Raw genomic sequence first — 15,055 nt, 5'->3', positions numbered from 1 at the left:
ACTCCACCGAAACAAAGTATAGGTTTTCATTATGTGAATAACTTGGAAATCTTAGCTCAAACAGCTGCAAAACCTGTTTGCCCAGCACGGAAACCTTGAGTTCTATAAGATAAAGCCATAAACATGTGTATCCGAGTCTTCTATCAAAAGTTACAACTATTTCTATGAAGTTGTACAAAAACGCTTTCTTTCGCCAAGACAGTGCGTTTCTCACTGTTACATGCATTTGAATGGGGAACTTGACCGAAACAAAGTATAGGTTTTCATTATGTGAATAACTTGGAAATCTTAGCTCAAACAGCTGCAAACCCTGTTTTCCCAGCACGTAGACCTTGAGTTCTATAAGATAAAGCCATAAACATGTGTATCCGAGTCTTCTATCAAAAGTTACAGCTATTTCTATGAAGTTGTACAAAAACGCTTTCTTTCGCCAAGACAGTGCGTTTCTCACTGTTACATGCATTTGAATGGGGAACTCGACCGAAACAAAGTATAAGTTTTCATTATGTGAATAACTTGGAAATCTTAGCTCAAACAGCTGCAAAACCTGTTTTCCCAGCACGGAGACCTTGAGTTCTATAAGATAAAGCCATAAACATGTTTGTCTGAGTCTTCTATCAAAAGTTACAGCTATTTATATGAAGTTGTACAAAAACGCTTTCTTTCGCCAAGACAGTGCGTTTCTCACTGTTACATGCATTTGAATGGGGAACTCGACCGAAACAAAGTATAGGTTTTCATTATGTGAATAACTTGGAAATCTTAGCTCAAACAGCTGCAAAACCTGTTTTCCCAGCACGGAGACCTTGAGTTCTATAATATAAGGCCATAAACATGTTTGTCTGAGTCTTCTATCAAAAGTTACAGCTATTTCTATGAAGTTGTACAAAAACGCTTTCTTTCGCCAAGACAGTGCGTTTCTCACTGTTACATGCATTTGAATGGGGAACTCGACCGAAACAAAGTATAGGTTTTCATTATGTGAATAACTTGGAAATCTTAGCTCAAACAGCTGCAAAACCTGTTTGCCCAGCACGGAAACCTTGAGTTCTATAAGATAAAGCCATAAACATGTGTATCCGAGTCTTCTATCGAAAGTTACAACTATTTATATGAAGTTGTACAAAAACGCTTTCTTTCGCCAAGACAGTGCGTTTCTCACTGTTACATGCATTTGAATGGGGAACTTGACCGAAACAAAGTATAGGTTTTCATTATGTGAATAACTTGGAAATCTTAGCTCAAACAGCTGCAAAACCTGTTTTCCCAGCACGTAGACCTTGAGTTCTATAAGATAAAGCCATAAACATGTTTGTCTGAGTCTTCTATCAAAAGTTACAGCTATTTCTATGAAGTTGTACAAAAACGCTTTCTTTCGCCAAGACAGTGCGTTTCTCACTGTTACATGCATTTGAATGGGGAACTTGACCGAAACAAAGTATAGGTTTTCATTATGTGAATAACTTGGAAATCTTAGCTCAAACAGCTGCAAAACCTGTTTTCCCAGCACGTAGACCTTGAGTTCTATAAGATAAAGCCATAAACATGTTTGTCTGAGTCTTCTATCAAAAGTTACAGCTATTTCTATGAAGTTGTACAAAAACGCTTTCTTTCGCCAAGACAGTGCGTTTCTCACTGTTACATGCATTTGAATGGGGAACTTGACCGAAACAAAGTATAGGTTTTCATTATGTGAATAACTTGGAAATCTTAGCTCAAACAGCTGCAAAACCTGTTTTCCCAGCACGTAGACCTTGAGTTCTATAAGATAAAGCCATAAACATGTGTATCCGAGTCTTCTATCAAAAGTTACAACTATTTATATGAAGTTGTACAAAAACGCTTTCTTTCGCCAAGACAGTGCGTTTCTCACTGTTACATGCATTTGAATGGGGAACTCGACCGAAACAAAGTATAGGTTTTCATTATGTGAATAACTTGGAAATCTTAGCTCAAACAGCTGCAAAACCTGTTTTCCCAGCACGGAGACCTTGAGTTCTATAAGATAAAGCCATAAACATGTTTGTCTGAGTCTTCTATCAAAAGTTACAGCTATTTATATGAAGTTGTACAAAAACGCTTTCTTTCGCCAAGACAGTGCGTTTCTCACTGTTACATGCATTTGAATGGGGAACTCGACCGAAACAAAGTATAGGTTTTCATTATGTGAATAACTTGGAAATCTTAGCTCAAACAGCTGCAAAACCTGTTTGCCCAGCACGGAGACCTTGAGTTCTATAAGATAAAGCCATAAACATGTGTATCCGAGTCTTCTATCAAAAGTTACAGCTATTTATATGAAGTTGTACAAAAACGCTTTCTTTCGCCAAGACAGTGCGTTTCTCACTGTTACATGCATTTGAATGGGGAACTCGACCGAAACAAAGTATAGGTTTTCATTATGTGAATAACTTGGAAATCTTAGCTCAAACAGCTGCAAAACCTGTTTTCCCAGCACGGAAACCTTGAGTTCTATAAGATAAAGCCATAAACATGTGTATCCGAGTCTTCTATCAAAAGTTACAGCTATTTCTATGAAGTTGTACAAAAACGCTTTCTTTCGCCAAGACAGTGCGTTTCTCACTGTTACATGCATTTGAATGGGGAACTCGACCGAAACAAAGTATAGGTTTTCATTATGTGAATAACTTGGAAATCTTAGCTCAAACAGCTGCAAAACCTGTTTTCCCAGCACGGAGACCTTGAGTTCTATAAGATAAAGCCATAAACATGTTTGTCTGAGTCTTCTATCAAAAGTTACAGCTATTTCTATGAAGTTGTACAAAAACGCTTTCTTTCGCCAAGACAGTGCGTTTCTCACTGTTACATGCATTTGAATGGGGAACTCGACCGAAACAAAGTATAGGTTTTCATTATGTGAATAACTTGGAAATCTTAGCTCAAACAGCTGCAAAACCTGTTTTCCCAGCACGGAAACGTTGAGTTCTATAAGATAAAGCCATAAACATGTGTATCCGAGTCTTCTATCAAAAGTTACAGCTATTTCTATGAAGTTGTACAAAAACGCTTTCTTTCGCCAAGACAGTGCGTTTCTCACTGTTACATGCATTTGAATGGGGAACTCGACCGAAACAAAGTATAAGTTTTCATTATGTGAATAACTTGGAAATCTTAGCTCAAACAGCTGCAAAACCTGTTTTCCCAGCACGGAGACCTTGAGTTCTATAATATAAGGCCATAAACATGTTTGTCTGAGTCTTCTATCAAAAGTTACAGCTATTTCTATGAAGTTGTACAAAAACGCTTTCTTTCACCAAGACAGTGCGTTTCTCACTGTTTACATGCATTTGAATGGGGAACTCCACCGAAACAAAGTATAGGTTTTCATTATGTGAATAACTTGGAAATCTTAGCTCAAACAGCTGCAAAACCTGTTTGCCCAGCACGGAGACCTTGAGTTCTATAAGATAAAGCCATAAACATGTGTATCCGAGTCTTCCATCAAAAGTTACAGCTATTTATATGAAGTTGTACAAAAACGCTTTCTTTCGCCAAGACAGTGCGTTTCTCACTGTTACATGCATTTGAATGGGGAACTCGACCGAAACAAAGTATAAGTTTTCATTATGTGAATAACTTGGAAATCTTAGCTCAAACAGCTGCAAAACCTGTTTTCCCAGCACGGAGACCTTGAGTTCTATAATATAAGGCCATAAACATGTTTGTCTGAGTCTTCTATCAAAAGTTACAGCTATTTCTATGAAGTTGTACAAAAACGCTTTCTTTCGCCAAGACAGTGCGTTTCTCACTGTTACATGCATTTGAATGGGGAACTCGACCGAAACAAAGTATAAGTTTTCATTATGTGAATAACTTGGAAATCTTAGCTCAAACAGCTGCAAAACCTGTTTTCCCAGCACGGAGACCTTGAGTTCTATAAGATAAAGCCATAAACATGTTTGTCTGAGTCTTCTATCAAAAGTTACAGCTATTTATATGAAGTTGTACAAAAACGCTTTCTTTCACCAAGACAGTGCGTTTCTCACTGTTACATGCATTTGAATGGGGAACTCCACTGAAACAAAGTATAGGTTTTCATTATGTGAATAACTTGGAAATCTTAGCTCAAACAGCTGCAAAACCTGTTTGCCCAGCACGGAAACCTTGAGTTCTATAAAATAAAGCCATAAACATGTGTATCCGAGTCTTCTATCAAAAGTTACAACTATTTATATGAAGTTGTACAAAAACGCTTTCTTTCGCCAAGACAGTGCGTTTCTCACTGTTACATGCATTTGAATGGGGAACTCGACCGAAACAAAGTATAGGTTTTCATTATGTGAATAACTTGGAAATCTTAGCTCAAACAGCTGCAAAACCTGTTTTCCCAGCACGGAGACCTTGAGTTCTATAAGATAAAGCCATAAACATGTTTGTCTGAGTCTTCTATCAAAAGTTACAGCTATTTATATGAAGTTGTACAAAAACGCTTTCTTTCGCCAAGACAGTGCGTTTCTCACTGTTACATGCATTTGAATGGGGAACTCGACCGAAACAAAGTATAGGTTTTCATTATGTGAATAACTTGGAAATCTTAGCTCAAACAGCTGCAAAACCTGTTTTCCCAGCACGGAGACCTTGAGTTCTATAATATAAGGCCATAAACATGTTTGTCTGAGTCTTCTATCAAAAGTTACAGCTATTTCTATGAAGTTGTACAAAAACGCTTTCTTTCGCCAAGACAGTGCGTTTCTCACTGTTACATGCATTTGAATGGGGAACTCGACCGAAACAAAGTATAAGTTTTCATTATGTGAATAACTTGGAAATCTTAGCTCAAACAGCTGCAAAACCTGTTTTCCCAGCACGGAGACCTTGAGTTCTATAAGATAAAGCCATAAACATGTTTGTCTGAGTCTTCTATCAAAAGTTACAGCTATTTATATGAAGTTGTACAAAAACGCTTTCTTTCACCAAGACAGTGCGTTTCTCACTGTTACATGCATTTGAATGGGGAACTCCACCGAAACAAAGTATAGGTTTTCATTATGTGAATAACTTGGAAATCTTAGCTCAAACAGCTGCAAAACCTGTTTGCCCAGCACGGAAACCTTGAGTTCTATAAGATAAAGCCATAAACATGTGTATCCGAGTCTTCTATCAAAAGTTACAACTATTTATATGAAGTTGTACAAAAACGCTTTCTTTCGCCAAGACAGTGCGTTTCTCACTGTTACATGCATTTGAATGGGGAACTCGACCGAAACAAAGTATAGGTTTTCATTATGTGAATAACTTGGAAATCTTAGCTCAAACAGCTGCAAAACCTGTTTTCCCAGCACGGAAACCTTGAGTTCTATAAGATAAAGCCATAAACATGTGTATCCGAGTCTTCTATCAAAAGTTACAGCTATTTCTATGAAGTTGTACAAAAACGCTTTCTTTCGCCAAGACAGTGCGTTTCTCACTGTTACATGCATTTGAATGGGGAACTCGACCGAAACAAAGTATAAGTTTTCATTATGTGAATAACTTGGAAATCTTAGCTCAAACAGCTGCAAAACCTGTTTTCCCAGCACGGAGACCTTGAGTTCTATAAGATAAAGCCATAAACATGTTTGTCTGAGTCTTCTATCAAAAGTTACAGCTATTTCTATGAAGTTGTACAAAAACGCTTTCTTTCGCCAAGACAGTGCGTTTCTCACTGTTACATGCATTTGAATGGGGAACTCGACCGAAACAAAGTATAGGTTTTCATTATGTGAATAACTTGGAAATCTTAGCTCAAACAGCTGCAAAACCTGTTTTCCCAGCACGGAGACCTTGAGTTCTATAATATAAGGCCATAAACATGTTTGTCTGAGTCTTCTATCAAAAGTTACAGCTATTTCTATGAAGTTGTACAAAAACGCTTTCTTTCGCCAAGACAGTGCGTTTCTCACTGTTACATGCATTTGAATGGGGAACTCCACCGAAACAAAGTATAGGTTTTCATTATGTGAATAACTTGGAAATCTTAGCTCAAACAGCTGCAAAACCTGTTTGCCCAGCACGGAAACCTTGAGTTCTATAAGATAAAGCCATAAACATGTGTATCCGACCGAGTCTTCTATCAAAAGTTACAACTATTTCTATGAAGTTGTACAAAAACGCTTTCTTTCGCCAAGACAGTGCGTTTCTCACTGTTACATGCATTTGAATGGGGAACTTGACCGAAACAAAGTATAGGTTTTCATTATGTGAATAACTTGGAAATCTTAGCTCAAACAGCTGCAAACCCTGTTTTCCCAGCACGTAGACCTTGAGTTCTATAAGATAAAGCCATAAACATGTGTATCCGAGTCTTCTATCAAAAGTTACAGCTATTTCTATGAAGTTGTACAAAAACGCTTTCTTTCGCCAAGACAGTGCGTTTCTCACTGTTACATGCATTTGAATGGGGAACTCGACCGAAACAAAGTATAAGTTTTCATTATGTGAATAACTTGGAAATCTTAGCTCAAACAGCTGCAAAACCTGTTTTCCCAGCACGGAGACCTTGAGTTCTATAAGATAAAGCCATAAACATGTTTGTCTGAGTCTTCTATCAAAAGTTACAGCTATTTCTATGAAGTTGTACAAAAACGCTTTCTTTCGCCAAGACAGTGCGTTTCTCACTGTTACATGCATTTGAATGGGGAACTCGACCGAAACAAAGTATAGGTTTTCATTATGTGAATAACTTGGAAATCTTAGCTCAAACAGCTGCAAAACCTGTTTTCCCAGCACGGAGACCTTGAGTTCTATAATATAAGGCCATAAACATGTTTGTCTGAGTCTTCTATCAAAAGTTACAGCTATTTCTATGAAGTTGTACAAAAACGCTTTCTTTCGCCAAGACAGTGCGTTTCTCACTGTTACATGCATTTGAATGGGGAACTCGACCGAAACAAAGTATAGGTTTTCATTATGTGAATAACTTGGAAATCTTAGCTCAAACAGCTGCAAAACCTGTTTGCCCAGCACGGAAACCTTGAGTTCTATAAGATAAAGCCATAAACATGTGTATCCGAGTCTTCTATCAAAAGTTACAACTATTTATATGAAGTTGTACAAAAACGCTTTCTTTCGCCAAGACAGTGCGTTTCTCACTGTTACATGCATTTGAATGGGGAACTCGACCGAAACAAAGTATAGGTTTTCATTATGTGAATAACTTGGAAATCTTAGCTCAAACAGCTGCAAAACCTGTTTTCCCAGCACGGAAACCTTGAGTTCTATAAGATAAAGCCATAAACATGTTTGTCTGAGTCTTCTATCAAAAGTTACAGCTATTTCTATGAAGTTGTACAAAAACGCTTTCTTTCGCCAAGACAGTGCGTTTCTCACTGTTACATGCATTTGAATGGGGAACTTGACCGAAACAAAGTATAGGTTTTCATTATGTGAATAACTTGGAAATCTTAGCTCAAACAGCTGCAAAACCTGTTTTCCCAGCACGTAGACCTTGAGTTCTATAAGATAAAGCCATAAACATGTTTGTCTGAGTCTTCTATCAAAAGTTACAGCTATTTCTATGAAGTTGTACAAAAACGCTTTCTTTCGCCAAGACAGTGCGTTTCTCACTGTTACATGCATTTGAATGGGGAACTTGACCGAAACAAAGTATAGGTTTTCATTATGTGAATAACTTGGAAATCTTAGCTCAAACAGCTGCAAAACCTGTTTTCCCAGCACGTAGACCTTGAGTTCTATAAGATAAAGCCATAAACATGTGTATCCGAGTCTTCTATCAAAAGTTACAACTATTTATATGAAGTTGTACAAAAACGCTTTCTTTCGCCAAGACAGTGCGTTTCTCACTGTTACATGCATTTGAATGGGGAACTCGACCGAAACAAAGTATAGGTTTTCATTATGTGAATAACTTGGAAATCTTAGCTCAAACAGCTGCAAAACCTGTTTTCCCAGCACGGAGACCTTGAGTTCTATAAGATAAAGCCATAAACATGTTTGTCTGAGTCTTCTATCAAAAGTTACAGCTATTTATATGAAGTTGTACAAAAACGCTTTCTTTCGCCAAGACAGTGCGTTTCTCACTGTTACATGCATTTGAATGGGGAACTCGACCGAAACAAAGTATAGGTTTTCATTATGTGAATAACTTGGAAATCTTAGCTCAAACAGCTGCAAAACCTGTTTGCCCAGCACGGAGACCTTGAGTTCTATAAGATAAAGCCATAAACATGTGTATCCGAGTCTTCTATCAAAAGTTACAGCTATTTATATGAAGTTGTACAAAAACGCTTTCTTTCGCCAAGACAGTGCGTTTCTCACTGTTACATGCATTTGAATGGGGAACTCGACCGAAACAAAGTATAGGTTTTCATTATGTGAATAACTTGGAAATCTTAGCTCAAACAGCTGCAAAACCTGTTTTCCCAGCACGGAAACCTTGAGTTCTATAAGATAAAGCCATAAACATGTGTATCCGAGTCTTCTATCAAAAGTTACAGCTATTTCTATGAAGTTGTACAAAAACGCTTTCTTTCGCCAAGACAGTGCGTTTCTCACTGTTACATGCATTTGAATGGGGAACTCGACCGAAACAAAGTATAAGTTTTCATTATGTGAATAACTTGGAAATCTTAGCTCAAACAGCTGCAAAACCTGTTTGCCCAGCACGTAGACCTTGAGTTCTATAAGATAAAGCCATAAACATGTGTATCCGAGTCTTCTATCAAAAGTTACAGCTATTTCTATGAAGTTGTACAAAAACGCTTTCTTTCGCCAAGACAGTGCGTTTCTCACTGTTACATGCATTTGAATGGGGAACTCGACCGAAACAAAGTATAAGTTTTCATTATGTGAATAACTTGGAAATCTTAGCTCAAACAGCTGCAAAACCTGTTTTCCCAGCACGGAGAACTTGAGTTCTATAAGATAAAGCCATAAACATGTTTGTCTGAGTCTTCTATCAAATGTTACAGCTATTTATATGAAGTTGTACAAAAACGCTTTCTTTCGCCAAGACAGTGCGTTTCTCACTGTTACATGCATTTGAATGGGGAACTCCACCGAAACAAAGTATAGGTTTTCATTATGTGAATAACTTGGAAATCTTAGCTCAAACAGCTGCAAAACCTGTTTGCCCAGCACGGAGACCTTGAGTTCTATAAGATAAAGCCATAAACATGTGTATCCGAGTCTTCTATCAAAAGTTACAACTATTTATATGAAGTTGTACAAAAACGCTTTCTTTCGCCAAGACAGTGCGTTTCTCACTGTTACATGCATTTGAATGGGGAACTCGACCGAAACAAAGTATAGGTTTTCATTATGTGAATAACTTGGAAATCTTAGCTCAAACAGCTGCAAAACCTGTTTTCCCAGCACGGAGACCTTGAGTTCTATAAGATAAAGCCATAAACATGTTTGTCTGAGTCTTCTATCAAAAGTTACAGCTATTTATATGAAGTTGTACAAAAACGCTTTCTTTCGCCAAGACAGTGCGTTTCTCACTGTTACATGCATTTGAATGGGGAACTCGACCGAAACAAAGTATAGGTTTTCATTATGTGAATAACTTGGAAATCTTAGCTCAAACAGCTGCAAAACCTGTTTGCCCAGCACGGAGACCTTGAGTTCTATAAGATAAAGCCATAAACATGTGTATCCGAGTCTTCTATCAAAAGTTACAGCTATTTCTATGAAGTTGTACAAAAACGCTTTCTTTCGCCAAGACAGTGCGTTTCTCACTGTTACATGCATTTGAATGGGGAACTCGACCGAAACAAAGTATAGGTTTTCATTATGTGAATAACTTGGAAATCTTAGCTCAAACAGCTGCAAAACCTGTTTTCCCAGCACGGAGACCTTGAGTTCTATAAGATAAAGCCATAAACATGTTTGTCTGAGTCTTCTATCAAAAGTTACAGCTATTTATATGAAGTTGTACAAAAACGCTTTCTTTCGCCAAGACAGTGCGTTTCTCACTGTTACATGCATTTGAATGGGGAACTCCACCGAAACAAAGTATAGGTTTTCATTATGTGAATAACTTGGAAATCTTAGCTCAAACAGCTGCAAAACCTGTTTGCCCAGCACGGAGACCTTGAGTTCTATAAGATAAAGCCATAAACATGTTTGTCTGAGTCTTCTATCAAAAGTTACAGCTATTTATATGAAGTTGTACAAAAACGCTTTCTTTCGCCAAGACAGTGCGTTTCTCACTGTTACATGCATTTGAATGGGGAACTCCACCGAAACAAAGTATAGGTTTTCATTATGTGAATAACTTGGAAATCTTAGCTCAAACAGCTGCAAAACCTGTTTGCCCAGCACGGAGACCTTGAGTTCTATAAGATAAAGCCATAAACATGTGTATCCGAGTCTTCTATCAAAAGTTACAACTATTTATATGAAGTTGTACAAAAACGCTTTCTTTCGCCAAGACAGTGCGTTTCTCACTGTTACATGCATTTGAATGGGGAACTCGACCGAAACAAAGTATAGGTTTTCATTATGTGAATAACTTGGAAATCTTAGCTCAAACAGCTGCAAAACCTGTTTTCCCAGCACGGAGACCTTGAGTTCTATAAGATAAAGCCATAAACATGTGTATCCGAGTCTTCTATCAAAAGTTACAGCTATTTATATGAAGTTGTACAAAAACGCTTTCTTTCGCCAAGACAGTGCGTTTCTCACTGTTACATGCATTTGAATGGGGAACTCGACCGAAACAAAGTATAAGTTTTCATTATGTGAATAACTTGGAAATCTTAGCTCAAACAGCTGCAAAACCTGTTTTCCCAGCACGGAGACCTTGAGTTCTATAAGATAAAGCCATAAACATGTTTGTCTGAGTCTTCTATCAAAAGTTACAGCTATTTCTATGAAGTTGTACAAAAACGCTTTCTTTCGCCAAGACAGTGCGTTTCTCACTGTTACATGCATTTGAATGGGGAACTCCACCGAAACAAAGTATAGGTTTTCATTATGTGAATAACTTGGAAATCTTAGCTCAAACAGCTGCAAAACCTGTTTGCCCAGCACGGAGACCTTGAGTTCTATAAGATAAAGCCATAAACATGTGTATCCGAGTCTTCTATCAAAAGTTACAACTATTTATATGAAGTTGTACAAAAACGCTTTCTTTCGCCAAGACAGTGCGTTTCTCACTGTTACATGCATTTGAATGGGGAACTCGACCGAAACAAAGTATAGGTTTTCATTATGTGAATAACTTGGAAATCTTAGCTCAAACAGCTGCAAAACCTGTTTTCCCAGCACGTAGACCTTGAGTTCTATAAGATAAAGCCATAAACATGTTTGTCTGAGTCTTCTATCAAAAGTTACAGCTATTTATATGAAGTTGTACAACAACGCTTTCTTTCGCCAAGACAGTGCGTTTCTCACTGTTACATGCATTTGAATGGGGAACTCGACCGAAACAAAGTATAGGTTTTCATTATGTGAATAACTTGGAAATCTTAGCTCAAACAGCTGCAAAACCTGTTTTCCCAGCACGGAAACCTTGAGTTCTATAAGATAAAGCCATAAACATGTTTGTCTGAGTCTTCTATCAAAAGTTACAGCTATTTCTATGAAGTTGTACAAAAACGCTTTCTTTCGCCAAGACAGTGCGTTTCTCACTGTTACATGCATTTGAATGGGGAACTCGACCGAAACAAAGTATAAGTTTTCATTATGTGAATAACTTGGAAATCTTAGCTCAAACAGCTGCAAAACCTGTTTTCCCAGCACGGAGACCTTGAGTTCTATAATATAAGGCCATAAACATGTTTGTCTGAGTCTTCTATCAAAAGTTACAGCTATTTCTATGAAGTTGTACAAAAACGCTTTCTTTCGCCAAGACAGTGCGTTTCTCACTGTTACATGCATTTGAATGGGGAACTCGACCGAAACAAAGTATAGGTTTTCATTATGTGAATAACTTGGAAATCTTAGCTCAAACAGCTGCAAAACCTGTTTTCCCAGCACGGAAACCTTGAGTTCTATAAGATAAAGCCATAAACATGTTTGTCTGAGTCTTCTATCAAAAGTTACAGCTATTTCTATGAAGTTGTACAAAAACGCTTTCTTTCGCCAAGACAGTGCGTTTCTCACTGTTACATGCATTTGAATGGGGAACTTGACCGAAACAAAGTATAGGTTTTCATTATGTGAATAACTTGGAAATCTTAGCTCAAACAGCTGCAAAACCTGTTTTCCCAGCACGTAGACCTTGAGTTCTATAAGATAAAGCCATAAACATGTTTGTCTGAGTCTTCTATCAAAAGTTACAGCTATTTCTATGAAGTTGTACAAAAACGCTTTCTTTCGCCAAGACAGTGCGTTTCTCACTGTTACATGCATTTGAATGGGGAACTTGACCGAAACAAAGTATAGGTTTTCATTATGTGAATAACTTGGAAATCTTAGCTCAAACAGCTGCAAAACCTGTTTTCCCAGCACGTAGACCTTGAGTTCTATAAGATAAAGCCATAAACATGTGTATCCGAGTCTTCTATCAAAAGTTACAACTATTTATATGAAGTTGTACAAAAACGCTTTCTTTCGCCAAGACAGTGCGTTTCTCACTGTTACATGCATTTGAATGGGGAACTCGACCGAAACAAAGTATAGGTTTTCATTATGTGAATAACTTGGAAATCTTAGCTCAAACAGCTGCAAAACCTGTTTTCCCAGCACGGAGACCTTGAGTTCTATAAGATAAAGCCATAAACATGTTTGTCTGAGTCTTCTATCAAAAGTTACAGCTATTTATATGAAGTTGTACAAAAACGCTTTCTTTCGCCAAGACAGTGCGTTTCTCACTGTTACATGCATTTGAATGGGGAACTCGACCGAAACAAAGTATAGGTTTTCATTATGTGAATAACTTGGAAATCTTAGCTCAAACAGCTGCAAAACCTGTTTGCCCAGCACGGAGACCTTGAGTTCTATAAGATAAAGCCATAAACATGTGTATCCGAGTCTTCTATCAAAAGTTACAGCTATTTATATGAAGTTGTACAAAAACGCTTTCTTTCGCCAAGACAGTGCGTTTCTCACTGTTACATGCATTTGAATGGGGAACTCGACCGAAACAAAGTATAGGTTTTCATTATGTGAATAACTTGGAAATCTTAGCTCAAACAGCTGCAAAACCTGTTTTCCCAGCACGGAAACCTTGAGTTCTATAAGATAAAGCCATAAACATGTGTATCCGAGTCTTCTATCAAAAGTTACAGCTATTTCTATGAAGTTGTACAAAAACGCTTTCTTTCGCCAAGACAGTGCGTTTCTCACTGTTACATGCATTTGAATGGGGAACTCGACCGAAACAAAGTATAAGTTTTCATTATGTGAATAACTTGGAAATCTTAGCTCAAACAGCTGCAAAACCTGTTTGCCCAGCACGTAGACCTTGAGTTCTATAAGATAAAGCCATAAACATGTGTATCCGAGTCTTCTATCAAAAGTTACAGCTATTTCTATGAAGTTGTACAAAAACGCTTTCTTTCGCCAAGACAGTGCGTTTCTCACTGTTACATGCATTTGAATGGGGAACTCGACCGAAACAAAGTATAAGTTTTCATTATGTGAATAACTTGGAAATCTTAGCTCAAACAGCTGCAAAACCTGTTTTCCCAGCACGGAGACCTTGAGTTCTATAAGATAAAGCCATAAACATGTTTGTCTGAGTCTTCTATCAAATGTTACAGCTATTTATATGAAGTTGTACAAAAACGCTTTCTTTCGCCAAGACAGTGCGTTTCTCACTGTTACATGCATTTGAATGGGGAACTCCACCGAAACAAAGTATAGGTTTTCATTATGTGAATAACTTGGAAATCTTAGCTCAAACAGCTGCAAAACCTGTTTGCCCAGCACGGAGACCTTGAGTTCTATAAGATAAAGCCATAAACATGTGTATCCGAGTCTTCTATCAAAAGTTACAACTATTTATATGAAGTTGTACAAAAACGCTTTCTTTCGCCAAGACAGTGCGTTTCTCACTGTTACATGCATTTGAATGGGGAACTCGACCGAAACAAAGTATAGGTTTTCATTATGTGAATAACTTGGAAATCTTAGCTCAAACAGCTGCAAAACCTGTTTTCCCAGCACGGAGACCTTGAGTTCTATAAGATAAAGCCATAAACATGTTTGTCTGAGTCTTCTATCAAAAGTTACAGCTATTTATATGAAGTTGTACAAAAACGCTTTCTTTCGCCAAGACAGTGCGTTTCTCACTGTTACATGCATTTGAATGGGGAACTCGACCGAAACAAAGTATAGGTTTTCATTATGTGAATAACTTGGAAATCTTAGCTCAAACAGCTGCAAAACCTGTTTGCCCAGCACGGAGACCTTGAGTTCTATAAGATAAAGCCATAAACATGTGTATCCGAGTCTTCTATCAAAAGTTACAGCTATTTCTATGAAGTTGTACAAAAACGCTTTCTTTCGCCAAGACAGTGCGTTTCTCACTGTTACATGCATTTTGAATGGGGAACTCGACCGAAACAAAGTATAGGTTTTCATTATGTGAATAACTTGGAAATCTTAGCTCAAACAGCTGCAAAACCTGTTTGCCCAGCACGTAGACCTTGAGTTCTATAAGATAAAGCCATAAACATGTGTATCCGAGTCTTCTATCAAAAGTTACAGCTATTTCTATGAAGTTGTACAAAAACGCTTTCTTTCGCCAAGACAGTGCGTTTCTCACTGTTACATGCATTTGAATGGGGAACTCGACCGAAACAAAGTATAAGTTTTCATTATGTGAATAACTTGGAAATCTTAGCTCAAACAGCTGCAAAACCTGTTTTCCCAGCACGGAGACCTTGAGTTCTATAAGATAAAGCCATAAACATGTTTGTCTGAGTCTTCTATCAAAAGTTACAGCTATTTATATGAAGTTGTACAAAAACGCTTTCTTTCGCCAAGACAGTGCGTTTCTCACTGTTACATGCATTTGAATGGGGAACTCCACCGAAACAAAGTATAGGTTTTCATTATGTGAATAACTTGGAAATCTTAGCTCAAACAGCTGCAAAACCTGTTTGCCCAGCACGGAGACCTTGAGTTCTATAAGATAAAGCCA

This window comes from Copadichromis virginalis, linkage group LG4 (assembly GCF_057382275.1).
Source record: "Copadichromis virginalis isolate Kocher_CV1m ecotype Utaka linkage group LG4, C_Virginalis_male_GT1.1, whole genome shotgun sequence".
NCBI classification, from domain to species: Eukaryota; Metazoa; Chordata; class Actinopteri; order Cichliformes; family Cichlidae; genus Copadichromis; species Copadichromis virginalis.
This window is presented reverse-complemented; position numbering follows the sequence as displayed.